The sequence below is a fragment of the Phocoena sinus genome, chromosome 10 (genome assembly GCF_008692025.1).
Source record: "Phocoena sinus isolate mPhoSin1 chromosome 10, mPhoSin1.pri, whole genome shotgun sequence".
NCBI lineage: Eukaryota > Metazoa > Chordata > Mammalia > Artiodactyla > Phocoenidae > Phocoena > Phocoena sinus.
This window is the reverse complement of record NC_045772.1, coordinates 54,769,178-54,796,065: the sequence shown is the minus strand read 5'-3', so window position 1 is coordinate 54,796,065 and position 26,888 is coordinate 54,769,178. Positions and strand designations below refer to the sequence as shown.

The 26,888-nt window shown below is 39.5% G+C and overlaps 1 protein-coding gene across 3 annotated transcripts in view; it reads right to left on the bottom strand.

The window, feature by feature from the left end:
• Nucleotides 1–26,888, bottom strand: part of TAFA2 (TAFA chemokine like family member 2) — a 546,641-nt gene that overhangs the window by 159,419 nt on the left and 360,334 nt on the right. The window lies entirely within an intron of this gene.

Sequence of the window (26,888 nt, the reverse complement as noted above, 5' to 3'; positions counted from 1 at the left end):
AACACCTAAATTTGCATTTCTTATATTAAAATGCTATTCACTGTATATAAACTATGAACAGAAAAAAAATTAAAGTTTTCCAAATAAAGTACCTTGATACAATGCAAGAGGTAAGAGAGGACCTACCTCAGTCAATCTTATTTCACTTAACAGCCTAAATCAACTGGGAAACATTACCATTTTTCTTTCCATATAAATATACATTCAACTTATTCAACAATCCAAGGCACAGTTGTTTGAATAATCTTTAAATAAGTGACTTATTCTACTTTAAGAAAAACAAACAAAACAAAACCTTCTTCAAAGCCAGGTCAAATGGTCAGGGTAAACAGTTTAGATAAAATGTGTGTGATGAATCCCTGCATAGAATAAAGTCACTTCAAATCTATTATTCCTAATGTGTTTTTAAAAAGTCACCTTACGGGCTTCCCTGGTGGCGCAGTGGTTGAGAGTCCGCCTGCCGATGCAGGCGACACGGGTTTGTGCCCCGGTCTGGGAAGATCCCGCATGCCGCGGAGCGGCTGGGCCCGTGAGCCATGGCCGCTGGGTCTGCGCGTCCGGAGCCTGGGCTCCGCAACGGGAGAGGCCAAAACAGTGAGAGGCCCGTGTACCGCAAAAAAAAAGAAAAAAGTCACCTTACTGTACAACACTACTACTAGAGATACACAGATGTTTTAATATTACTGGAATCTACCATGCTGTACTTTATAAGAAGCAGACGAAAAATGGAAAAGCAAAATGAAATATATCAGGTTAACATTTTCAAGTTGAGACTACAAAACTCAGGAAAGCGAAGCAAAGTTATAATAAAATAATAGCTACCCATAATAAAAATTAGCAACTACTTTCTGTAGCACCTAATACAATATTATTTCAATTGTTTTTCAGGACGAATTGGGGATGTTGGTATGTCTAACCCCATTTGTAGATGATGAAATTTGGAAATTTGCTGAGGTCATGTTTAATGATAGAGTAAAAAGTCAAATCTCAAATAGTCTAAATCTAAAATCTTTATATTAACTACTATATTGCTAAGGGGTAAGTGGAATACATAAGATATAATACATCTGCATTTATTTATGAGGCAGATAAAATATACATCCATCACCCTGTGCCTTCTCAGGTTTGGATCCTATTTTGAACTCTAATCTTGTTTGACCTACATTCTTGCCTTCACTCTACTGCAAGTTTGTGAGGTCACTTCCTGACCTAGATTGGCTCCCCTTCCTCGAGTTCTCTAAGTTATCTTTTCCTTTCACCTTCACTTCCAAAATATTCTATCTCCAAAAGTATGACTCAGTGGTGGCAACGATGGCTGTATAATTTTGAAGAGAAGTCATTCACACCGATAAGTGGATGAAAAAATAAATGGATATATTACTTATATTTAATATGGGTATACATGAACACTTCTTGGCCTGGGGAAGTTGTGCGTGCTGATTCAGATGTTGAGGAGACAGCGCAGTATGACTAAGAACACAGACTTACCCCCGAGTCAGATTGTTTGGATTTGAGTCCAGGCCCTCCTGGTTTTTAATTCTGTCATCTTATGCAAGTTTCTGGATCTCCTGCCTCAGTTTCTTCTTCTCTAATATGGGATATGTATGTGAAAAGCCTGGCCCAATGGCTGGCATGTATAAGGGCTCAAAAAGAATGAGACCGGAAAGTGTTCAATCATTGGGATGTTTTGTTCCTTGAATGCATGAGAGACCTGTGGAGGGAGATGACTGGAGGGAATTTCAGTGGCCCCAATAGCTGCAAGTCCTCCACGGACCTTGGTCTTGTGACATGTCTAGATAATGTACAAAGGAATAGGTGTTTGATCTTTCAGATTAGATTGCTTGGTTTAAAATCTGGCTTCCTGCCTACTTTCTATATGACTTTGGATAAATTACTTAACTAAGAGTATTTTTATTGTATTTAAAATGAGAAGGGGAGACCTTCAAGATGGTAGAGGAGTAAGATGTGGAGATCACCTTCCTCCCCACAAATACATCAGAAATACATCTATATGTGGAACAACTCCTACAGAACACCTACTGAACGCTGGCAGAAGACCTCAGACTTCCCAAAAGGAAAGAAACTCCCCATGTACCTGGGTAGGGCAAAAGAAAAAAGAAAAAACAGAGACAAAAGAATAGGGACAGGACCTGCCCCTCTGGGAGGGAGGTGTGAAGAAGGAAAAGTTTCCACACACTAGGAAGCCCCTTCGTGGGCGGAGACTGCCGGTGGTGGAGGGCGGAAGCGGAAGCTTCGGAGGGGTGCAGGGGTGCAGAGGGCAAAGCGGAGAGATTCCCGCAAGAGGATTGGTGCCGACCAGCACTCACCAGCCTGACAGGCTTGTCTGCTCACCTGCTGGGATGGGTGGGGGCTGGGAGCTGAGGCTCCAGCTTCAGAGGTCAGATCCCAGGGAGAGGACTGGGGTTGGCTGCGTGAACACAGGCTGAAGGGGGCTACTATGCCACAGCTAGCAATCAGGGCGTCTGGGACAAAGTCTGGAGCTGCCTAAGAGGCAAGAGACCATTGTTTTGGGGTGCCCAAGCGGAGGGGATTCAGAGCACTGCCTAAACGAGCTCCAGAGACGGACGTGAGCTGCGCCTATCAGTGGGGACACCAGAGACGGGCATGAAACGCTAAGGCTGCTGCTGCAGCCACCAAGAAGCCTGTGTGCAAGCACAGGTCACTATCCACACCTCCCTCCTGGGAGCCTGTGCAGCCCGCCACTGCCAGGGTCCCATGATCCAGGGACCACTTCCCCAGGAGAACACATGGGGCACCTAAGGCTGTTGCAATCTCATGCCAGCCTCTGCCGCTGCAGGCTTGCCCCACATTCCATGCCCTCCCTCCCTCCGGCCTGAGTGAGCCAGAGCCCCCTAATCAGCTGCTACTTTAACCCCATCCTGTCTGAGCGAAGAACAGATGCCCTAAGGCGACCTACACGCAGAGGAAGGGCCAATCCAAAGCTGAACCCCAGAACCTGTGAGAACAAAGAAGAGAAAGGGAAACCTCTCCCAGCAGCCACAAGGAGCAAGAGAATAAATCTTGAAAATCAATGTGATGTACCCTGCATCTCTGTAATACCTGAATAGACAATGAATCATCCCAAAATTGAGGCGGTGGCCTTTGTGTGATTTTGTCTGTAGAGCTTTGCTTTTACCATTTGTCCTACGGTTCTGTCTATCCCTTTTTTTGTTTTTTGTGTTTTTTTAGTATAGTTTTTTAGCTCTTATCATTGGTGGATTGTTTTTTGGTTTGGTTGCTCTCTTCTTTCTTTACTTTTTAATAATTTTTATTTTAATAACTTTCTCTTTCTTTCTTTCTTTCTTCTTTCTTTCTTTCTTCTTTCTTTCTTTCTTCTTCCTTCCTTCCTTCCTTCCTTCCTTCCTTCCTTCCTTTCTCCTTTTTCTTCTGAGCTGTGAGGTTGACAGGGTCTTGGTGAGCCCAGCTGGGTGTCAGGCATGTGCTTCTGAGGTGGCAGAGCTGAGTTCAGGACACTAGTCCACCAGAGACCACCTGGCTCAATGGAATATTAAACGGCAAAAGCTCTCCCAGAGATCTCCATCTCAACGGTAAGACCCAGCTCCACTCAAAACCAACAGCCAGAGTGCCGGACACCCTACACCAAACAACTAGCAAGGCAGGACCACAACCCCACCCATTAGCAGAGAGGCTGCCTAAAATCATAATAATGTCACAGATACCACAAAACACACCACTGGACATGGTCCTGCCCACCAGAAAGACAAGATCCAGCCTTATCCACCAGAATACAGGCACTAGTCCCCTCCACCAGGAAGCCTACACAACCCACTGAACAAATGTTACCCACTGGGGGCAGACACCAAAAACAACAGGAAATATGAACCTGCAGCCTGTGAAAAGGAGACCCCAAACACAGTAAGTGAGACAAAATGACAAGATATAGAAACACATAGCAGATGAAGGAGCAAAGTAAAAACACACCACATCAAAAAATGAAGAGGAAATAGGCAGCCTACCTGAAAAAAAATTCAGAGTAATGATAGTAAAGATGATCCAAAATCTTGGAAATAGAAAATACAAGAAACATTTAACAAGGACCCAGAAGAACTAAGGAGCAAACAAACAATGATGAACAACACAATGAATGAAATTTAAAATTCTCTAGAAGGAATCAATAGCAGAATAACAGAGGCAGAAGAATGGATAAGTGACCTGGAATATAAAATAGTGGAAATAACTACCTCAGACCAGAAAAAAGAAAAAAGAATGAGAAGAATTGACAACAGTCTCAGAGACCTCTGGGACAACATTAAATGCACCAACATTCGAATTATAGGGGTCCCAGAAGAAGAAGAGAAAAAGAAGGGACTGAGAAATATTTGAAGAGATTATAGTTGAAATTTTCCCTAATATGGGAAAGGAAATAATCAAGTCTAGAAAGCTCAGAGAATCCCATAGATGATAAATCCAAGGAGAAACATGTCAAGACACATATTAATCAAACAGTCAAAAATTAAATACAAGGAAAAAATATTAAAAGCAGGAAGGGATAAACAACAAATAACATACATGGGAGTCCCCATAAGGTTAACAGTTGATCTTTCAGCAGAAACTCTGCAAGCCAGAAGGGAGTGGCAGAACATATTTAAAGAGATGAAAGGGAAAAAACTACAACCAAGATTACTCTGCCCAGCAAGGATCTCATTCAGATTCGACAAGGAAATCAAAACCTTTACAAAACAAGAAAAATCTTAGAGAATTCAGCACCACAAAACAGCTTTACAACAAATGCTAAAGGAACTTCTCTAGGCAGGAAACATAAGAGTAGGAAAAGACCTACAAAAATAAAACCCACAACAATTGAGAAAATGGTAATAGGAACATACATATGGATAATTACCTTAAATGGAAATGGATTAAATGATCCAACCAAAAGACATAGACTGGCTGGATGGACACAGAAACAAGACCCATATATATGCTGTCTACAAGAGACCCACTTCAGACCTAGGGACACATGCAGACTGAAAGTTAGGGAGTGGAAAAAGATATTCCATACAAATGGAGATCACAAGAAAGCAAGAGTAGCAATTCTCATATCAGACAAAATAGACTTTAAAGACTATTACAAGAGACAAAGAAGGACACTACATAATGATCAAGGGATCGATCCAAGAAGATATAACACTTGTAAATATTTATGCACTCAACATAGGAGCACCTCGATACATAAGGCAAATGCTAACAGCCATAAAAGGGAAAATCGACAGTAACACAATCATAGTAGGGGACTTTAACCAATGGACAGATCATCCAAAATGAAAATAAATAAGGAAACACAAGCTTTAAATGATACATTAAACAAGATGGACTTAATTGATATTTATAGGACATTCCATCCGAAAAAAACCAGAATACACTTTCTTCACAAGTGCTCATGTAATATTTCCCAGGATAGATCATATCTAGGGTCACAAATCAAGTCTTGGTAAATTTAAGAAAATTGAAATCTTATCAAGTAACTTTTCTGACCACAACACTATGAGACTAGATATCAATTACAGGAAAACATCTGTAAAAAGTACAAACACCTGGAGGCTAAACAATACACCACTAAATAACGAAGAGATCACTGAAGAGCTCACAGAGGAAATAAAAAAATACCTAGAAACAAATGACAATGGAGAAACAATGACCCAAAACCTATGGGATGCAGCAAAAGCAGTTCTAAGAGGGAAGTTTACAGCAATACAATCCTACCTCAAGACACAAGAAAAATCTCAAATAAACAACCTAACCTTACACCTAAAGCAGTTAGATAAAGAAGAACAAAAACAAATCCCAAAGTTAGCAGAAGGAAAGAAATCATAAAGATCAGGTCAGAAAGAAAAGAAATGAAGGAAATGATAGCAAAGATCAATAAAACTAAAAGCTGGTTCTTTGAGAAGATAAACAAAATTGATAAACCATTAGCCATACTTATCAAGAAAAAAAGGGAAAATACGCAAATCAATAGAAATAGAAATGAAAAAGCAGAAGTAACAACTGACACTGCAGAAATACAAAGGATCATGAGAGATTACTATAAGCACCTCTATGCCAATAAAATGGACAACCTGGAAGAAATGGACAAATTCTTAGAAAAGCACAACCTTCTGAGGCAGAACCAGAAAGAAATAGAAAATATAAACAGGCCAATCAGAAGCACTGAAATTGAAACTGTGATTAAAAAGCTTCCAACAAACAAAATCCCAGGACTAGATTGCTTCACAGGCAAGTTCTATCAAACATTTAGAGAAAAGCTAACAGCTATCCTTCTCAAACTCTTCCAAAATATAGCAGAGGGAGGAACACACCCAAACTCATTTTATGATGCCACCATCACCCTGATATTAAAACCAGACAAAGGTGTCACAAAGAAAACTACAGACCAATATCACTGATGAACATAGATGCAAAAATCCTCAACAAATTACTAGCAAACAGAATCCAACAGCACATGAAAAGGATCATACACCATGATAAAGTGGGGTATGTCCCAGGAATGCAAGGATTCTTCATTATACACAAATCAATCAATGTGATAAACCATATTAACAAATTGAAGGAGAAAAACCATACGATCATCTCAATGATGCAGAAAATGCTTTTGACAAAACTCAGCATCGACTTATAATAAAATCCCTCCAGAAAGTAGGCATAGAGGGAACTTACCTCAACAAAATAAAGGCCATATATGACAAACCCAAAGCCAAAATCATTCTCAATGGTGAAAAACTGAAACCATTTCCTCTAAGATCAGGAACAAGACAAGGTTGTCCACTCTCACTACTATTATTCAACATAGTTTTGGAAGTTTTAGCCACAGCAATCAGAGAATAATAAGAAGTAAAAGGATTCCAAATCGGAAAAGAAGTAAAGCTGTCACTGTTTGCAGATGACAGGACACTATACATAGAGCATCCTAAAGATGGTACCAGAAAACTGTTAGAGCTAATCAATGAATTTGGTAAAGTAGCAGGATACAAAATTAATGCACAGAAATCTCTTGCAGTCCTATCCACTAATGATGAAAAATCTGAAAGAGAAATTAAGGAAATACACCCATTTACCATTGCAACAAAAAGAATAAAATACCTAGGAATAAACCTACCTAAGGAGACAAAAGACATATGCAGAAAACTATAAGACACTAATGAAAGAAATTAAAGACGATACAAACAGATGCAGAGATATACCATGTTCTTGGATTGGAAGAATCAACATTGTGAAAATGACTATACTACCCAAAGCAATCTAGAGATTCAGTGCAATCCCTATGAAGCTACAAATGGCATTTTTCACAGAACTAGAACAAAAAGTTTCACAATTTGTATGGAACCACGAAAGACCCCGAATAGCCAAAGCAATCTTGAGAAAGAAAAACGGAGCTGGAGGAATCAGGCTCCCTGACTTCAGACTGTACTACAAAGCTACAATAATCAAGACAGTATGGAACTGGCACAAAAACAGAAATATAGATCAATGGAACAGGATAGAAAGCCCAGAGGTAAACCCACCCACATACGGTCACCTTATTTTTGATAAAGGAGACAAGAATATACAATGGAGAAAAGACAGCCTCTTCAATAAGTGGTGCTGGGAAAACTGGACAGCTACATGTAAAAGAATGAAATTAGAATACTCCCTAACACCCTACAAAAAAATAAACTCAAAATGGATTAAAGACCTAAATATAAGGCCAGACACTCTAAAACTCTTAGAGGAAAACATAGGCAGAACACTCTATGACATAAATCACAGCAAGATCCTTTTTGACCCACCTCCTAGAGAAAGGGAAATAAAAACAAAAATAAACAAATAAACCTAATGAAACTCCAAAGCTTTTGTACAACAAAGGAAAACATAAACAAGATGAAAAGACAACCTCAGAATGGGAGAAAGTACTTGCAAATGAAGCAACTGACAAGGGATTAATCTCCAAAACTTACAAGCAGTTCATGCAGCTCAATATCAAAAAATCAAAAAACCCAATCCAAAAATGGGCAGAAGACCTAAATAGACATTTCTCCAAAGAAGATATACAGAATGCCAACAAACACATGAAAGGATGCTCAACATCACTAATCATTAGAGAAATGCAAATCAAAACGACAATGAGGTATCACCTCACACCAGTCAGAATGGCCGTCAACAAAAAATCTACAAACAATAAATGCTGGAGAGGGTGTGGAGAAAAGGGAACCCTCCTGTCCTGTTGGTGGAATGTAAATTGATACAGCGACTATGGAGAACAGTATGGAGGTTCCTAAAAAATCTAAAAATAGAACTTCCATATGACCCAGCACCCGCTATTGGGCATATACCCTGAGAAAACCATAATTCAAAAAGCGTTATGTACCACAATGTTCATTGCAGCTCTATTTACAATAGCTAGGACATGGAAGCAGCCTAAGTGTCCATCAACAGATGAATGGATAAAGAAGGTGTGGCACATATATACAATGGAACATTACTCAGCCATAAAAAGAAACGAAATTGAATTATTTTAGTGAGATGGATGGACCTAGAGTCTGTCATACAGAGTGAAGTAAGTCAGAAAGAGAAAAACAAATGCCGTATGCTAACACATATATATGGTATCTTAAAAAAAAAAAAGTTTCTGAAGAACCTAGGGGCAGGGCAGGAATAAAGACATAGACATAGAGATTGGACTTGAGGACACGGGGAGGGAGAAGGGTAAGCTGGACGAAGTGAGAGAGTGGCATGGACATACATACACTACCAAATGTAAAATAGATAGCTAGTGGGGAGCAGCTGCATAGCACAGGGAGATCAGCTTGGTGCTTTGTGACCACCTAGAGGGGTGGCATAGGGAGGGTGGGAGGGAGATGCAAGGGGGAGGAGATATGGGTATATATGTATATGTATAGCTGATTAAGTTTGTTATAAAGCAGAAACTAACACAACATTGTAAAGCAATTATACCCCAATAAAGATGTTTAAAAAAAAAAGAATTTAGGAAAAATAAATTCTGCAACCAAAAAAAAAAAGAGAGAGAATAACAACAATATCTACCTCATAGTGTTGTTTGTATGAAAACTAAATGAGATAGTTCATGAAAAGAATTTAACACTATGCATAGAAGATAATAAATGCTCAATAAGTATTAACCATTACTATGGTCATTACTTGGTTAGATCAGCATTTTCCTAATCTGTGTGTTCTGTGAGGCATTACTTTCACAGAATGTTAATACAGTATTAGTTAAAAACAAAGGGGGCAAATAGCTTTGCAAAATTCTGGGTTCAACAAACTTAAACCAGATTTTTTCTTTTTTTTAACCAGAGGCATATCTGAGTGTGCGGCATTTTCCAGAAACCTTTATTCACAGTGTAATACAGGATACTTATGTCCTCAGGAAGTGTCTTAAAGAAATAATCTGGTTTATTATTCACTCTCAGTAAACCAAATGCCCATTTAAAATCTTCCATTCTATTGCCTTTGTGTTTGTTTTGCGGAGGGGGCACTCTTACTAATAGCTTTGTTATGAGCTCCTACTTTTCTCACATTTTTGCAGCCATCCTGCCTCCTCTTCTACAGCCAATCCCTGTGACTATATTGGACTGCATATCCTATAACAGAATGAACAGTTTAGCAAAATTCATCTGACAAGAAGAGCTGCTTAGCATAATTCTTGATAATAGGTTTCCCATAGCAAACGGCCTCTGCTACAAGGTCAATGACCCATTGTATTTTCCATACCATTGTCCACCCACCAAATGGGATGACAGAACTGACAGCTGGTCAAACTGGTAACTAGACATATGGAAACAGAAACACCACAAAGTCACCAGGCTGTCAAACTAAAGAAGGAAGGAGAATGCCGGTCAACATTTGGAAGTCTGTAAAGACCCCTGTCTTCCCTCTCATACCATCCCCACGCCAGTCCAGTCAATTACCATGTTCTGTCAATACTATTTCCTGAATATCTCTTAATCTTACACACTTATTTCCATACCTACTGCAATACTGCAATTCGGACCACCAAAATTTCTCATGGGCAACACACAGCTTCCTAACTGGACTTCCTGCTGCCAATATTGCCATCCTCTGGAATTGAAGGCAGGGTCTGTGTCTGCTCTTTCCATGACTCTATTTGCCATATGTAGTACTTAGTAAGTGCCTGATAAATACTGTTGACTGAGGGTAATGCATTTTTCTATGCTGTAGTCAAACATGTAACTATGATCATGAGACACCTTTCATATGATTATAACCTTCACATGATTCCCTTCTGTTTTGAAAAAAAAAAAAAAAAAAAAGAAGAAGGTCATAATCCTTAGCAGGGTTACACAAAACTTGTATTGGTATCAGGGAAAAAAACAAAAAAACCTTTCTCTTTACATCTCCAATCTTATTTTACTCCATTCTTCTCCATCTCTCTCTCCACATACACTCATAGTCAGCATTTTAACTCTACGAAATTTCCTCCAGGGCTTCCAGCTAAATCTCACCTCCTTGTCACCTGAAACATATTAGCCACCCACCCCCTCACCCCATCCACTCTTCAAAATTCTAACTTCTATTCATTGGTCGGGGGCAGGTTAGAATTCCTCCTATAGGATTTGGGCAAGACCTCGTTAAGTGCCATACTTTTACATACTAGGCACTTGCCACATGTAATATAATTTTCTATTTACTTATCTCCATCCTTCACTGTCATATAAGATTCCTAAAGATAGGGACTGTGCGCCACACATTTGGAAATACCTAGGGCATGGCCCAAGTTTCAGCTCAATAACTAGCAAATGAGTATTTGCTGAATGCTGGTCATGTCATGTGGTAGACCCAAATATACTGTGTACTTGTCAACATGAGCAGGAAGCAAGTATATGTCACTATTTTAGGATAAAACTAGGAAGGGACACACAGGAAGAAGAAAGTGGGAAAGGGGTAGGAGGGAGGAAGAAAAGAAAGGGCACCGTGGACAAGAAGAAAAAGAGAAGGGAGAAATCCAATCTGTAATGTGATTTATTCTAACTGATTTTTAAATAACAACCAAGTTTGAGCAAACTGAAGTATAATAGGGCAATGAAGGAATTTGGACAAAGGGGCATCACCAAAGAAGAAAACCCAAAAGAAAAAAAGCTGAATGATACACTTTTTCTGGACTTTGTACAAGAGCACAGAAGGAGGGGGCATTCACTTCTCGTTCAATGTGCTAAACACAAGGTATCAGTTTAAAAACTTCCACCACAGTCAAGGGCCGGAAGCACTTTCAGAATTGTCACATTTATCTGTTTTTAAAAAAAAGGAAAATTTAAGTGAATTTTATAACAGCAAAAGCTGAGGGAAGAAGAAACTGGAAACTGAAGGATAAATTCAGAGAGGATGAAACTTTGAAATTGCTCCCCAAGCAGCAGCAGCTGGCAAGACAAGGGAAACAGGATAATTGAGAAATGGTAACCTTGACAGTGAAAGATGTTGAAGTGAAAAGTTGTCAAAGTAGAGGACTGACAATTAAATCTCCAGACTTTCTTCTGCTCTTCTCTTCTGTATTACATGTTTCAGTTTTATTCACTGAGATGTAGGTGTTTGAATGGTGTTAAAACCCTTTGCCTCCCCACTGATATTAAAAGTGCACTTAATTATAAGTAAGCAAGAGCTGAAAAACTGTTATGCTGCTAGAAAAATCACTTCCCTGTAAAAAAAGAAGGTAAGTTTAACTGATCTAAAGAAGAGAAGATGGAAGGGGAAAAAAGGTGGGAAAGGCTCATATACAAAGGAGATAAAAGCTGCGGCCCAGAATCCAACCACCTGGCCTCACCTAGAGCTTAAGGCACTTCTGTGGCAATACATAACAAAAGTCTTTTTTAGGACATTTCTCTACGTTGATCTAACATTCATACCCACCTAGTATTAACTAATTACAATGACATGAACTTTAATTGCCAAATCTAGTACAGGAGTTTAACCTTGAGGTAGCATGCTCCAACTGGTAAGTCAAGTTCCTTCTCTCCTGATAGGGACCAGAATGAGACTTAAAGAATGTAAATCGGATAATACTGCACCCCACTCCTTGATGAAAACCTCAGAATTTACCTACCTATTAAAATGAGATTAAAAATCTAAATTTCTCATTGGAGAGAAAGCTCAGCATCTCCCCCCTCAACCTCTCTGACCTCACTTCACAGCCCTGTTCCCCTCTTTCCCTACACTTCAGCCACACTGGCCTTCCCTCTGTCCCTCTGTCAGAGGACCGGTTGACCCTCAAGCTGTACCCAGGCAGTCTGAGGCTCCTCACTCCCTCCCCTGTCCTTGGAATGTACATTCTGCCCACCGTGCCCACAGTGGGAGCTGTTCCGAGGGTGTAGCCTTGAGAGTAATGTGTTGCCGAGACCATCTGGACTGAATACGTGATTGAACCCCAGTAAAACCTCTTAAGATCTGCTGGGCAGGCGTGGAGATCTACTCATCATCTAGCACCCAAGACAAGCTTGTAAGTTCTCTTGCTTGTTAAATGTGCCACCTAGCAATCTGCAGTGGTCTCTCTTTCTTGGGTCTCTCCTTGCCCTCCAAATATTGGAGCTGGTTTCAGATTTCACCCTGGAAGCTCCAAGGGTGCAAACCAATGCCCCTGTGCCAAGCTTGTTCTAGACCTCACATTAAATGTTAGCTCTGCCTTGAAGGCTCTCCCTCTAGTCTTTGCATGGTCAATTTCAGTTCATGACCACCTCCACAGAGAGCACCTCCTGAGCATCTTGCCCTTCAGAGTCCAGAGACACCCACCCCAGTCTCTCTTGCTCCCAATATTCTGTAGTGCAGATCTTCCTCAACTTACAACAGGGTTACATCCAGATAAACCCATTGTAAGTTGAAAATGTTTTGATACACCTAACCTACAAAACATCATAGCTCAGCCTAGTCTACCTTAAACATTCTCAGAATGCTTACATTAGCCTACAGTTGGGCAAAACCATCTAACGTAAAGCCTATTTTATAATGAAGTGTTGAATATCTCATTAATTCATTGAATGCTGTACTGAAAATGAAAAACAGAATGGTTGTATGGGTGCAGAATGGTTCTAAGTGCAGAAGTTGTTTCCCCTTGGGATCACGTGGCTGAAGGAAGCTGCAGTTCACCCATGTTGCCCAGTATCAGGAGCAAGTATTGTACCATATACTGCTAGCCTGGTTAAAGATCAAAATTCAAAGTATAGGTTCTACCGAAAGTATATAACTTTCCCACTGTGGTAAGTTAAACCATTGTAAATTGGGAACCATCTGTATTTTCTTCATTTATTATAATCTGAAATTATCTTATTCACTTATTTATATATTTGAGGTATTTATTTTCTTTTTCTCCCATTAAAATGTTATTTCTCTAAGGCAAGATCCTCTCTTTTTTTTTTTTGCCACACCATGCAGAACTTCCCCAACCAGGGATCGAACCTGTGCCCCCTGCATTGGAAGCATGGAATCTTAACCACTGGACCACGAGGGAAGTCTAAGATCCTCTCTATTAGTCACTGCTCCAGCACACAGAACAATACCTACATCACAGAACATCAATGTATGTTTGATGAAGGAATGAGTGCATTGATTTTAGAATCAGAACAAATGAATCCTTTTTAATGAAGAAGTTTTTATTACTTCTTCTATTTTAAACAGCTATATGTCAGCTACACTAAGAAGCTAAGAATGCCAATGGAAAGAACAGTGTACATACTGGTGGAGTGATACAAAATGAAGTGAGGAGAGTGGGAGATGAAAAAAAATGAAAGCAGACTAAATTACTAATCTTTCAAGAGACATGCTGAGAAGGGAAGTAAAGATAAAATAGTAGCAAAAGAGACAGACTTGAACAGGTGATGGGAAAGAGCTAGAAGGAAGAGATAAGTTAAAAATACCAATGTCAGGGTAGACTAAGAAGACTAAAAGTTTTTGTAAACTTCTATGCTCTACAAATATGTTATTATTACAATATTATTATTACCATAAGTTATTGTTATTACTTTTAATTTCACTATTTTATTTTATTTTTGAGTTTTTGAATTTTATTTACTTTTTTATACAGCAGTCATCAATTTTAGTCATCAATTTTATACACATCAGTGTATACATGTCAAACCCAATCGCCCAATTCATCACACCACCACCACCACCCCCCTGCTGCTTTCCAGCCTTGGTGTCCATACGTTTGTTCTCTACATCTGTGTCTCAATTTCTGCCCTGCAAACTGGTTCATCTGTACTATTTTTCTAGATTTCCATTTTTATCAAATGCTTTAATATATGATGTTTTTCTCTTTCTGACTTACTTCACTCTATATAACAGTCTCTAGATCCATCCATGTCTCAACAAATGACCCAATTTCGATCTTTTTATGGCTGAGTCATATTCCATTGTATATATGTACTATATCTTCTCTATCCATCCGTCTGTCGATGGGCATTTAGATTGTTTCCATGACCTGGCTATTGTAAACAGTGCTGCAATGAACATTGGGGTGCATGTGTCTTTTTGAATTATGGTTTTCTCTGGGTATATGCCCAGTAGTGGGATTGCTGGATCATATGGTAATTCTACTTTCAGTTTTTTAAGGAACCTCCATACTGTTCTCCACAGTGGCTGTACTAATTCACATTCCCACCAGCAGTGCAAGAGGGTTCCCTTTTCTCCACACCCTCTCCAGCATTGGTTGTTTGTAGAATTTCTGATGATGCCCATTCTAACTGGTGTGAGGTGATACCTCATTGTAGTTTTGATTTGCATTTCTCTAATAATTAGTGATGTTGAGCAGCTTTTCATGTGCTTCTTGGCCATCTGTATGTCTTCTTTGGAGAAATGCCTATTTAGGTCTTCTGCCTATTTTTGGACTGGGTTGTTTGCTTTTCCAATATTGAGCTGCTTGAGCTGTTTATATATTTTGGAGATTAATCGATTGTCCGTTGATTCGTTTGCAAATATTTTCTCCCATTCTGAAGGTTGTCTTTTTGTATTGTTTATGGTTTCCTTTGCTGTGCAAAAGCTTTGAAGTTTCACCAAATACCATTTGTTTATTTTTGGTTTTATTTCCATTACTCTAGGAGGTGGATCAAAAAAGATCTTGCTGTGATTTATGTCAAAGGGTGTTCTTCCTATGTTTTCCTCTAAGAGTTTTATAGTGTCTGGTCTTACATTTAGGTCCCTAATCCATTTTGAGTTTATTTTTATGTATGGTGTTAGGGAGTGTTCTAATTTCATTCTTTTCCATGTAGCTGTCCAGTTTTCCCAGCACCATTTATTGAAGAGACTGTCTTCTCTCCGTTGTATATCCTTGCCTCCTTTGCCATAGATTAGTTGACCATAGGTGCGTGGGTTTATCTCTGGGCTTTCTATCTTGTTCCATTGATCTATATTTCTGTTTTTGTGCCAGTACCATATTGTCTTGATTACTATAGCTTTGTAGTATAGTCTGAAGTCAGGAATTCTGATTCCTCCAGCTCCGTTTTCTTCCCTCAAGACTGCTTTGGCTATTCGGGGTCTTTTGTGTCTCCATACAAATTTTAAGATTTTTTGTTCTAGTTCCGTAAAAAATGCCATTGGTAATTTGATAGGGATTGTATTGAATCTGTAGATTGCTTTGGGTAGTATAGTCATTTTCACAATATTGATTCTTCCAATCCAAGAACATGGTATATCTCTCAATCTGTTGGTGTCATCTTTAATTTCTTTCATCAGTGTCTTATAGTTTTCTGCATACAGGTCTCTTTCTCCCTAGGTAGGTTTATTCCTAGGTATTTTATTCTTTTTGTTGCAATGGTAAATGGGAGTGTTTCCTTAATTTCTCTTTCAGATTTTTCATCATTAGTGTATAGGAATGCAAGAGATTTCTGTGCATTAATTTTGTATCCTGCTACTTAACCAAAATCATTAATGAGCTCTAGTAGTTTTCTGGTGGTGTCTTTAGGATTCTCTATGTATAGTATCATGTCATCTGCAAACAGTGACACTTTTACTTCTTCTTTTCCAATTTGTATTCCTTTTATTTCTTTTTCTTCTCTAATTGCCATCGCTAAGACTTCCAAAACTATGTTGAATAAGAGTGGTGAGAGTGGACATCCTTGTCTTGTTCCTGATTTTAGAGGAAATGCTTTCAGTTTTTCACCATTGAGAATGATGTTTGTTGTGGGTTTGTCGCATATGGCCTTTATTATGTTGAGATAGGTTCCCTCAATGTCCACTTTCTGGAGAGTTTTTTATGATAAATGGGTGTTGAATTTTGTCGAAAGCTTTTTCTGCATCTATTGAGATGATCATATGGTTTTTCTTCTTCTGTTTGTTAATATGGTGTATCACATTGATGGATCTGCGTATATTGAAGAATCCTTGCATCGCTGGGATAAATCCCACTTGATCATAGTTTATGATCCTTTTAACGTGTTGTTGGATTCTGTTTGCTAGTATTTTGTTGAGGATTTTTGCATCTATATTCATCAGTGATATTGGTCTGTAATTTTCTTTTTTTTGTAGTATCTTTGGTTTTGGTATCAGGGTGATGGTGGCCTCATAGCATTAGTTTGGGAGTGTTGCTTCTTCTGCTTTTTTGGAAGAGTTTGAGAAGGATGGGTGTTAGCTCTTCTCTAAATGTTTGATAAAATTCACCTGTGAAGCCATCTGGTCCTGGACTTTTGTTTGTTGGAAGATTTTTAATCACAGTTTCATTACTTGTGATTTCATTACTTGTGATTGGTCTGTTTATATTTTCTATTTCTTCCTGGTTCAGTCTTGGAAGGTATACCATTCTAAAAATGTGTCCATTTCTTCCAGGTTGTCCATTTTATAGGCATAGAGTTGCTTGTAGTTCTCTCTTAGGATGCTTTGTATTTCTGCAGTGCCTGTTGTAACTTCTTTTTCATTTCTAATTTTATTGATTTGAGTCCTCTCCCTCTTTTTCTTGATGCGTCTGGCTAATGGTTTATCAATTTTGTTTATCTTCTCAAAGAACCAGTTTTTTTTTTTTTTTTTTTTTATTTTTATTTTAGTTTTATTGATCTTTGCTATTGCTTTCTTTGTTTCTATTTCATTTATTTCTGCTCTGATCTTTATGATTTCTTTCCTTCTGCTAAGTTTGGGCTTTGTTCTTCTTTCTCTAGCTCTGTTAGGTGTAAGATTAGATTGTTTATTTGAGATTTTTCTTGTTTCTTGAGGTAGGCTTGTATAGCTATAAACTTCCCTCTTAGAACTGCTTTTGCTGCATCCCATAGGTTTTGGATCATCGTGTTTTGTCATTTGTTTGTAGGTATTTTTTTATTTCCTCTTTGATTTCTTCAGTGACCTCTTGGTTATTTAGCAATGTATTGTTTAACCTCCATGTGTTTGTACTTTTTACAGATTTTTTCTGTAATTGATATCTAGTCTCATAGCATTGTGGTTAGAAAAGATGCTTAATATGAGTTCAATTTTCTTAAATTTACTGAGGCTTGAATGGTGAACCAAGATGTGATCTATCCTGGAGAAAGCTCCATGCCCAATTGAGAAGAAAGTGTAATTTGCTGTTTTTGGATGGAAGGTCCTAAAAATATCAATTAAATCTATCTGGTCTATTGTGTCATTTAAAGCTTTTGTTTCCTTATTTATTTTCACTTTGGATGATCTGTCCATTGGTGTAAGTGAGGTGTTAAAGTCCCCCACTATAATTGTGTTACTGTCGATTTCTACTTTTATAGCTGTTAGCAGTTGCCTTATGTACTGAGGTGCTCCTGTGTTGGGGGCATATATATCTATAATTGTTATATCTTCTTCTTGGATTGATCCTTTGATCATTATGTAGTGTCCTTCCTTGTCTCTTATAACATTATTTTAAAGTCTATTTTGTCTGATATGAGTATTGCTACTCCAGCTACCTTTTGATTTCCATTTGAATGGAATGTCTTTTTCCATCCCCTCACTTTCAGTCTGTATGTGTCCGTAACTCTGAAGTGGGTCTGTTATAGACAGCATATATATGGGTCTTGTTTTGGTATCCATTCAGCAAGCCTGTGTCGTGTGGTTGGAGCATTTAATCCATTCACGTTTAAAGTGATTATCGATATGTATGTTCTTATTACCATTTTCTTAATTGTTTTGGGTTTGTTTCTGTAGGTCCTTTTCTTCTCTTGTGTTTCCTACTTAGAGAAGTTCCTTTAGCATTTGTTGTAGAGCTGGTTTGGTGGTGCTGAATTCTCTTAGCTTTTGCTTGTCTGTAAAGCTTTTGATTTCTCCATGTATCTGAATGAGATCCTTGCTGGGTACAGTAATCTTGTTTGTAGATTCTTCCCTTTCATCACTTTAAGTATATCATGCCACTCCCTTCTGGCTTGTAGAGTTTCTGCTGAGAAATCAGCTGTTAACCTTATGGGAGTTCCCTTGTATGTTATTTGTCATTTTTCACTTGCTGCTCTCAATAATTTTTCTTTAATTTTTGCCCATTTGATTACTATGTGTCTCGGCATGTTTCTCCTTGTGTTTATCCTGTATGGGACTCAATGCACTTCCTGGACTTGGGTGGCTATTTCCTTTCCCATGTTAGGGAAGTTTTTTACTATAATCTCTTCAAATATTTTCTCTGCTCCTTTCTCTCTTCTCCTTCTGGAACCCCTATAATGCGAATGTTATTACGTTTAGCATTGTCCCAGAGGTCTCTTAGGCTGTCTTCATTTCTTTTCATTCTTTTTTCTTTATTCTGTTCTGCAGCAGTGAATTCCACCATTTTGTCTTCCAGGTCACTTATCCGTTCTTCTGCCTCAGTTATTCTGCTATTGATTCCTTCTAGTGTATTTTTCATTTCAGTTATTGTATTGTTCATCTCTGTTTGTTCTTTAATTCTTCTAGGTCTTTGTTAAACATTTTTTGCATCTTCTCAATCTTTGCCTCCATTCTTTTTCTGAGGTCCTGGATCATCTTCATTATCATTATTCTGAATTGCTTTTCTGGAATGTTGCCTATCTCCATTTCATTTAGTTGTTTTTCTGGGGTTTTATCTTATTCCTTCATCTGGTACATAGTCCTCTGCCTTTTCATCTTGTCTATCTTTCTGTGAATGTGGTTTTTGTTCCACAGGCTGCAGGATTGCAGTTCTTCTTGCTTCTGCTGTCTGCCTTCTAGTGGATGAGGCTAAGAGGCTTGTGCAAGTTTCCTGATGGGAGGGACTGGTGGTGGGTAGAGCTGGCTGTTGCTCTGATGGTCAGAGCTCAGTAAAACTTTAATCCACTTGACTGCTGATGGGTGGGGCTAGGTTCCCTCCCTGTTGGTTGTTTGGCCTGAGGCAACCCAACACTGGAGACTACCTGGGCTCTTTGGTGGGGCTAATGGCGGACTCTGTGAGGGCTCATGCCAAGGAGTACTTCCCAGAACTTCTGCTGCCAGTGTCCTTGTCCCCATGGTGAGCCACAGCCATCCCCCACCTCTACAGGAGACCCTCCAACACTAGCAGGTAGGTCTGGTTCAGTCTCCCCTGGTGTCACTGCTCCTTCCCCTGTGTCCTGATGCGCACACTACTTTGTGTGTGCCCTCCTAGAGTGGAGTCTCTGTTTCCCCCAGTCCTGTCTAAGTCCTGCAATCAAATCCTGCTATCCTTCAAAGTCTGATTCTCTAGGAAGTCCTCCTCCCATTGCTGTACCCCCACGTTGAGAAGCCTGATGTGGGGCTCAGAAGCTTCACTCCAGTAGTTGGACTTCTGTGGTATGTGTTTTCCAGTTTGTGAGTCACCCACCGCAGTTATGGGATTTGATTTTACTGTGATTACACCCCTCCTACCATCTCATTGTGGCTTCTCCTTTGTCTTTGGATGTGGGGTATCTTTTTTGGTGAGTTCCAGTGTCTTCCTGTCGATGATTGTCCAGCAGTTAGCTGTGATTCTGGTGTTCTCACAAGAGGGGGTGAGAGTACGTCCTTCTACTCTGCCTTCTTGGTTCAGGAACCCTCAGTGAAAGGTTCATTTCTTTAAGCCGTGGTTTTCAAACTTGAGCGTGCATCATTTGATCACCTGGAAGGCTTGGACCCCAGTCCCAGGGCTTCTGACTCAGGAGGTCTGGAGTGGAACCCAAGACTTTGCATTTCTCACATGTGCCCTGGTGCTGCTCTGCTCCATATGCTGGGATCACAGTCTGAAAATCGCTGCCTAGAGTGATGGCTCTCAATACTGCTGGCAAGTCCTTCCCTATTTTATATAGAGACAAATGTATCTGCCAAAAATAAATTATCCTTTGTTTGCTGATAGGTTATTATAATAACCCTACTAAATAGGACATCTTGAGCCACAAATTTCACTGTATTGCTGGTTTTATCCAATAATAATGTCCAACCTGACTAGGATTTATGATAAATACTATGACTCTATCTATGAGATCCAAGTTACTTACTGAAATAGCAATTATCTTTGAGGTAGATACTGATATCCATATTGAGATTAGATAGATAGATAGGTAGGTAGATAGATAGGTAGGTAGATAGATAAAGATTAAATAGATATAGATGCATATTAAAGTATAACGGATTCATGTATGTATATATTTTGTACATACAAGAATATATAGTAACAAATTTAAGAGGCAATCATGTAACCCTACCAATAATCCTACAGTGTGTGTTATATCATCCAGAAGCTGAGGTGGTCAATTCTAGTCATTTTTATTATTGCTATTTATTTGGATTCATTTTACACCACATATCCAATACCATCACATTATAGTATTTCACACCACACTTACTATGTACATTATTTGAATTAGAATCTCCCCATTGAATAAATAGAATCTGGATTTCCCATTTTATAAATTACCATCAAAAGTTTATAGAGTTGCATTTTTGTATGCCAGTCATATGATTAGTCCAATTAGCTCATACTTTTTAGGTAACTTCAAAGCAAAACTTTGGAATCTAAATCTGGTTCTCAACTCTTTCTAAATAGAAACCATAGCTATAAAATTTTCTTTCTCTTTTTCTTTTGATACATCAGTGTTTCATGATGAATGCATCTTTTAGATTCCATTTAGTTAAGAAGTCAACCCTGGAGATTTAGCCAAGAAAGCTCCACTGGTTTCTAAGGATTGCCTGGCAGCAAATATAAGCCTTATTTAAGAACCACTATTGCCTCCTTCCTTCACCCAAAATTTATACTTCCATTCATTTTCCTACAATACAACAATTTTGGTGGGTATAGAAACCCAGGAGTGCTTTTCCCTTATGCCTAGTAATGTACAGCCAAAGTGCTGATTTTACATAAATGCCTTTGCCACCTACAGACCATAACGATAGGAAATAGAAAGGTATTATCATTTAAATGATTTTTCCTGAAACATACAATATTCTAAGGCTACAAGCACTAATACCCAAAACAGACAAAAACACTATAGGCAAAGTAAAGCAATCATTTATGAAAGACACCTGAAATGACGAGGGCTAAGCTAAACCACATTGCTGTGCATCTGTTATTACAACTGAATCACTTACCTTCCTTTTCTATCTATAAAATGGGAATGCCATCTGTTTTCTCAAACAGGAATGTCATTATATCTAACAAGAAATCATGTAACAGTTTGAAATTAAAAGAAAGATATGTGATAAATCAGCAGTATTACTATTTATTCAAAGATCCTTCTTTCAGAGCATGGGCTTGCAAGTCAGAACTACCTACTCGAATATGATCCTAGCTCCAACACATAATATGTAAATGCATTTGTCAAGTTTACTTAACAACTCTGAGCCTCAATGCCCACATATGGAATGCATAAATACTATTACAAACTGGTAGGACTGTTGTAAGGAATAAATACAATGAATATAAAGCATCTAACACAAAGCCAGAATAAAGGAGACACTCAATTTGCAGCGATTATCGTACACTATTAATAATATCTGGAACATAGCCACCTGGATAGGAATTAGTGGGAAATAAAGTATTTGAGCAACAAATAAAAGAACTTATGTGTTATAATCCCAGGTGAAAATGAATCTACTTTTAGGAATTTATCCTAAGTCTGTAGAATTAAAGATAATATGAAACAGGCTAAAAAAAAGGAAGCAAGACTGGATAACAGAGTCTTCTGATGGCTCTGCAAAATGAATATTGATACTGGGATATCAGAGAATAGACATCAAATTTATAAATGTACAGAATTCTAGGATCATTAGATACAAGGACAAATACTCCTCAAACGCCTGTAGAGATAGCTGGAACATAGCATGCTAACTGAAGTTATTAATGTTACTATGTATGTTTATAGGTTTAAATGAACTGGCACCTATGGCCAATTAATCTATGACAAAGGAGACAAGAATATACGATGGAGAAAAGACAGTCTCCTCAATAAGTGGTGGGTGCTGAGATTTCACTTCGTACTAGCTCCTAGAGACATGCTATTTAATTTCACAAAGCCTCGGTTTCTGCTTCCATAGTATGTAGATAATAACAATACCTATTGGAATTGTTAATGAGCTAATTTATGTAAAGTTATAAGCACAGATCCTGACACATAGTAATCAATCGATAAATGCTAGCTGTGATACAGTCATCATTTAAAATTCTTCTGTGATTATCTTCCTTTTTCAATAAGGAAAAACCAGGTGACTGATCTCAATATCTGTTCCACAAGGCACCAAGAAGACAACACTAAACACATGTGTCTTACATGCCCTGTTGGGGTATTTTGCTTTATTATTATTATTTTTTTTGCGGTACGTGGGCCTCTCACTGCTGTGGCCTCTCCCGTTGCAGAGCACAGGCTCTGGAGGCGCAGGCCCAGCGGCCATGGCTCATGGGCCCAGCAGCTCCACAGCATGCGGGATCTTCCTGGACCAGGGCACAAACCCATGTCCTCTGCATCAGCAGGCGGACTCTCAACCACTGTACCACAAGGGAAGCCCCCTATTGGGGTATTTCACTCCTTTCAAAGTAGTTGTAGATCGGGTTTCCCTGGTGGCACAGTGGTTGACAGTCCACCTGCTGATGCAGGGGACACGGATTTGTGCCCCTGTCCAGGAAGATCCCACATGCTGCGGAGCTGCTGGGCCCATGAGCCGTGGCCGCTGAGCCTGCGCGTCCAGAGCCTGTGCTCCGCGACGGGAGAGGCCACAACAGTGAGAGGCCAGTTTACCAAAAAAAAAAAAAAAAAAAAAAGTAGTTGTAGATGGTTGAAGGTAGTTAAATCCATCAGATTTAAATTTCATATCTCATTTCACTTCACAGTATTAACCCTCAACTAAATTCTTTCTCTGCATTTCTGTTCTGTATTTAGTGCCCCATCCTTACAATTGTTTATTGGTTTTTTATTATAAAATATTGCTTCCAGGATCCAAATTTGTTCTTCCCAATGAAAAAAAATTAACTAAAGGCATTTTGATTATATGGTATGGTCAAAGTGAGATTTCACACTGAACCACCTGTAACAAGCAATATATGATGTCAAACAATAAGCAATAAACAAATTTGAGTGTAACTGAGGTAAAATTTAAACTGTAGTAAAGCTACTTAACTGGAAATAAGCCTAGCCTACACAATTTGATATAAAATATATGTGTACAACCAAACGATGGTACATTGATGATGTTTATAAAGGAGAGGCCTAGGTAATTAAAATCTAGACAACACAAAACCTCATTTCATACTCGATCTCCTCTCCCACAAAAGCTTCAGGCAAAAATGTCAACAACTAGAAAAATCTGGATTTACATCCTCCCACCTTCGTACAGCAATGATTCTCTGTCACAACATGGCTAGAAACAGGTGGTAGGAGACAGTCAGTATGTAGACAACCCGCAAAGCATCCACTTCTGAATGACAAAGATGGCGACATTTCACAGCTGTTGGGTGAAGAATCACTAAATAGAATAAGAAAGAAAACTTCCAATCATATGCACCCTTTTACAGGTGGCCAAATCACAAACCTAACATTTAGTGTTGTGATTATGCATGGCAAAAACATAACCAGCTCTGCATTTAACATCTAAATTCTACATACAAGTTTCATAACAAAATACTTTCTTTCCTTTTTAAATAAAACTTTTATGATTATTAAAGGAAATAATTTGGAGGAGATTTATTAAGATGGTGGAAGAGTAAGATGCGGAGATAACCTTCCTCCCCACAGATACATCAGAAATACATCCACATGTGGAAAAACTCCTACAGGACACCTATTGAATGCTGGCAGAAGACCTCAGACCTCCAAAAGGCAAGAAACTCCCCACGTACCTCGGTAGGGCAAAAGAAAAAAGAATAAACAGAGACAAAAGAATAGGGATGGGACCTGCACCAGTGGGAGGGAGCCATGAAGGAGGAAAGGTTTCCACACACTAGAAGACCCTTCACTGGGGGAGACTGCGAATGGCGGAGGTGGGGAGCTTTGGAGCCGCGGAGGAGAGCGCAGCAACAGGGTTGCAGGGGGCAAAGCGGGGAGATTCCCGCACAGAGGATCAATGCCGACCGGCACTCACCAGCCCAAGAGGCTTGTGTGCTCACCCACCGGGGTGGGCGGGGCTGGGAGCTGAGGCTTGGGCTTCGGTCAGAGCATAGGGAGAGGACTGGCAGCGTGAACACAGCCTGAAGGGGTTAGTGCACCACGACTAGTCAGGAGGGAATCCGGGGAAAAGTCTGGACCTGCTGAAGAGGCAAGAGACTTTTTCTTCCTTCTTTGCTTCCTGATGTGCGAGGAAAGGGGATTAAGAGCGCTGCTTAAAGGAGCTCCAGAGACAGGTGCGAGCCACGGCTAACAGCACGGACCCCAGAAACGGGAATGAGAAGCTAAGGCTGCTGCTGCCGCCACCAAGAAGCCCGAGTACAAGCACAGGTCACTCTCCACACCTCCCTTGTGGGGAGCCTGTGCAGCCCGCCACTGCCAGGGTCCCGGGATCCAGGGACAACTTCCCCGGGAGAATGCATGGCACGCCTCAGGCTGCTGCAATGTCACACCGGCCTCTGCCGCTGCAGGCTCGCCTCGCACTCCGTACCCCTCCCTCCCCCTGGCCTGAGTGAGCCAGAACCCCCGAATCAGTGGCTCCTTTAACCCCGTCCTGTCTGAGCGAAGAACAGACGCCCTCTGGCGACCTACATGCAGAGGCGGGGCCAAATCCAAAGCGGAGTTCCGGGAGCTGTGAGAATAAAGAAGAGAAAGGGAAATCTCTCCCAGCAGCCTCAGGAGCAGCGGATTAAATCTCCATAATCAACTTGATGTACCCTGCATCTGTGGAATACCTGAATAGACAACGAATCATCCCAAATTGAGGAGGTGGACTTTGAGAGGAAGATTTATGATTTTTTCCCCTTTTCCTCTTTTTGTGAGTGTGTATGTGTATGCTTCTTTGTGAGATTTTGTCTCTATAGCTTTGCTTTCACCATTTGCCCTAGGGTTCTATCCGTCCATTTTTTAACTTTTAAAAAAAATTTTGTCTTAATAATTATTTTTTCATTTTAATAACTTTATTTTATTTTACCTTACTTTATTTTCTTTTATCCTCTTTCTTTCTTTCTACTTTTCCTCCCTTTTACTCTGAGCCGTGTGGATGAAAGCCTCTTGGTGCTACAGGCAAGAGTCAGTGCTGTGCCTCTGAGGTGGGAGAGCCAACGTCAGGACACTGGTCCACAAGAGACCTCCCAGCTCCATGTAATATCAAACGGTGAAAATCTCCCAGAGATCTCCATCTCAACACCAATACCCAGCTTCACTCAATGACCAGCAAGCTACAGTGCTGGACACCCTATGCCAAACCACTAGCAAGACAGGAACACAACCCCATCCATTAGCAGAGAGGTTGCCTAAAATCATAATAAGTCCACAGACACCCCAAAACATACGACAAGATGTGGACCTGCCCACCACACAGACAAGATCTAGCCTCATTCACCAGAACACAGGAACTAGTCCACTCCACCAGGAAGCCTACACAACCCACTGAAACAACCTTAGCCACTGGGGACAGACACCAAAAACAACGGGAACTACAAACTGCAGCCTGCAAAAAGGAGACCCCAAACACAGTAAGATAAGCAAAATGAGAAGACAGAAAAACACACCGCAGATGAAAGAGCAAGATAAAAACCCACCAGACCTAACAAATGAAGAGGAAATAGGCAATCTACCTGAAAAAGAATTCAGAATAATGATAGTAAAGATGATCCAAAATCTTGGAAATAGAATAGAGAAAATGCAAGAAACATTTAAAAAGGAGCTAGAGGAAGTAAAGATGAAAGAAGCAATGATGAACAACACAATAAATGAAATGAAAAATACTCTAGAAGGGATCAATAGCAGGATAACTGAGGAATAAGAACGGATAAGTGACCTGGAAGATAAAATAGTGCAAATAAAACTGCAGAGCAGAATAAAGAAAAAAGAATGAAAAGAACTGAGGACAGTCTCAGAGACCTCTGGGACAACATTAAACGCACCAACATTTGAGTTATCGGGGTTCCAGAAGAAGAAGAGAAAAAGAAAGGGACTGAGAAAATATTTGAACAGATTATAGTTGAAAACGTTCCTAATATGGGAAAGGAAATAGTTAATCAAGTCCAGGAAGCACAGAGAGTCCCATACAGGATAAATCCAAGGAGAAATACACCAAGAAACATATTAATCAAACTGTCAAAAATTAAATACAAAGAAAAAATATTAAAAGCAGCAAGGGAAAAACAACAAATAACACACAAGGGAATCCCCATAAGGGGATAAAGCTGATTTTTCAGCAGAAACTCTGCAAGCCAGAAGGGAGTGGCAAGACATATTTAAAGTGATGAAGGTGAAAAACCTACAACCAAGATTACTCTACCCAGCAAGGATCTCATACAGATTTGATGGAAAATTAAAACCTTTACAGACAAGCAAAAGCTGAGAGAGTTCAGCACCACAAAACCAGCTTTACAACAAATGTTAAAGGATCTTCTCTAG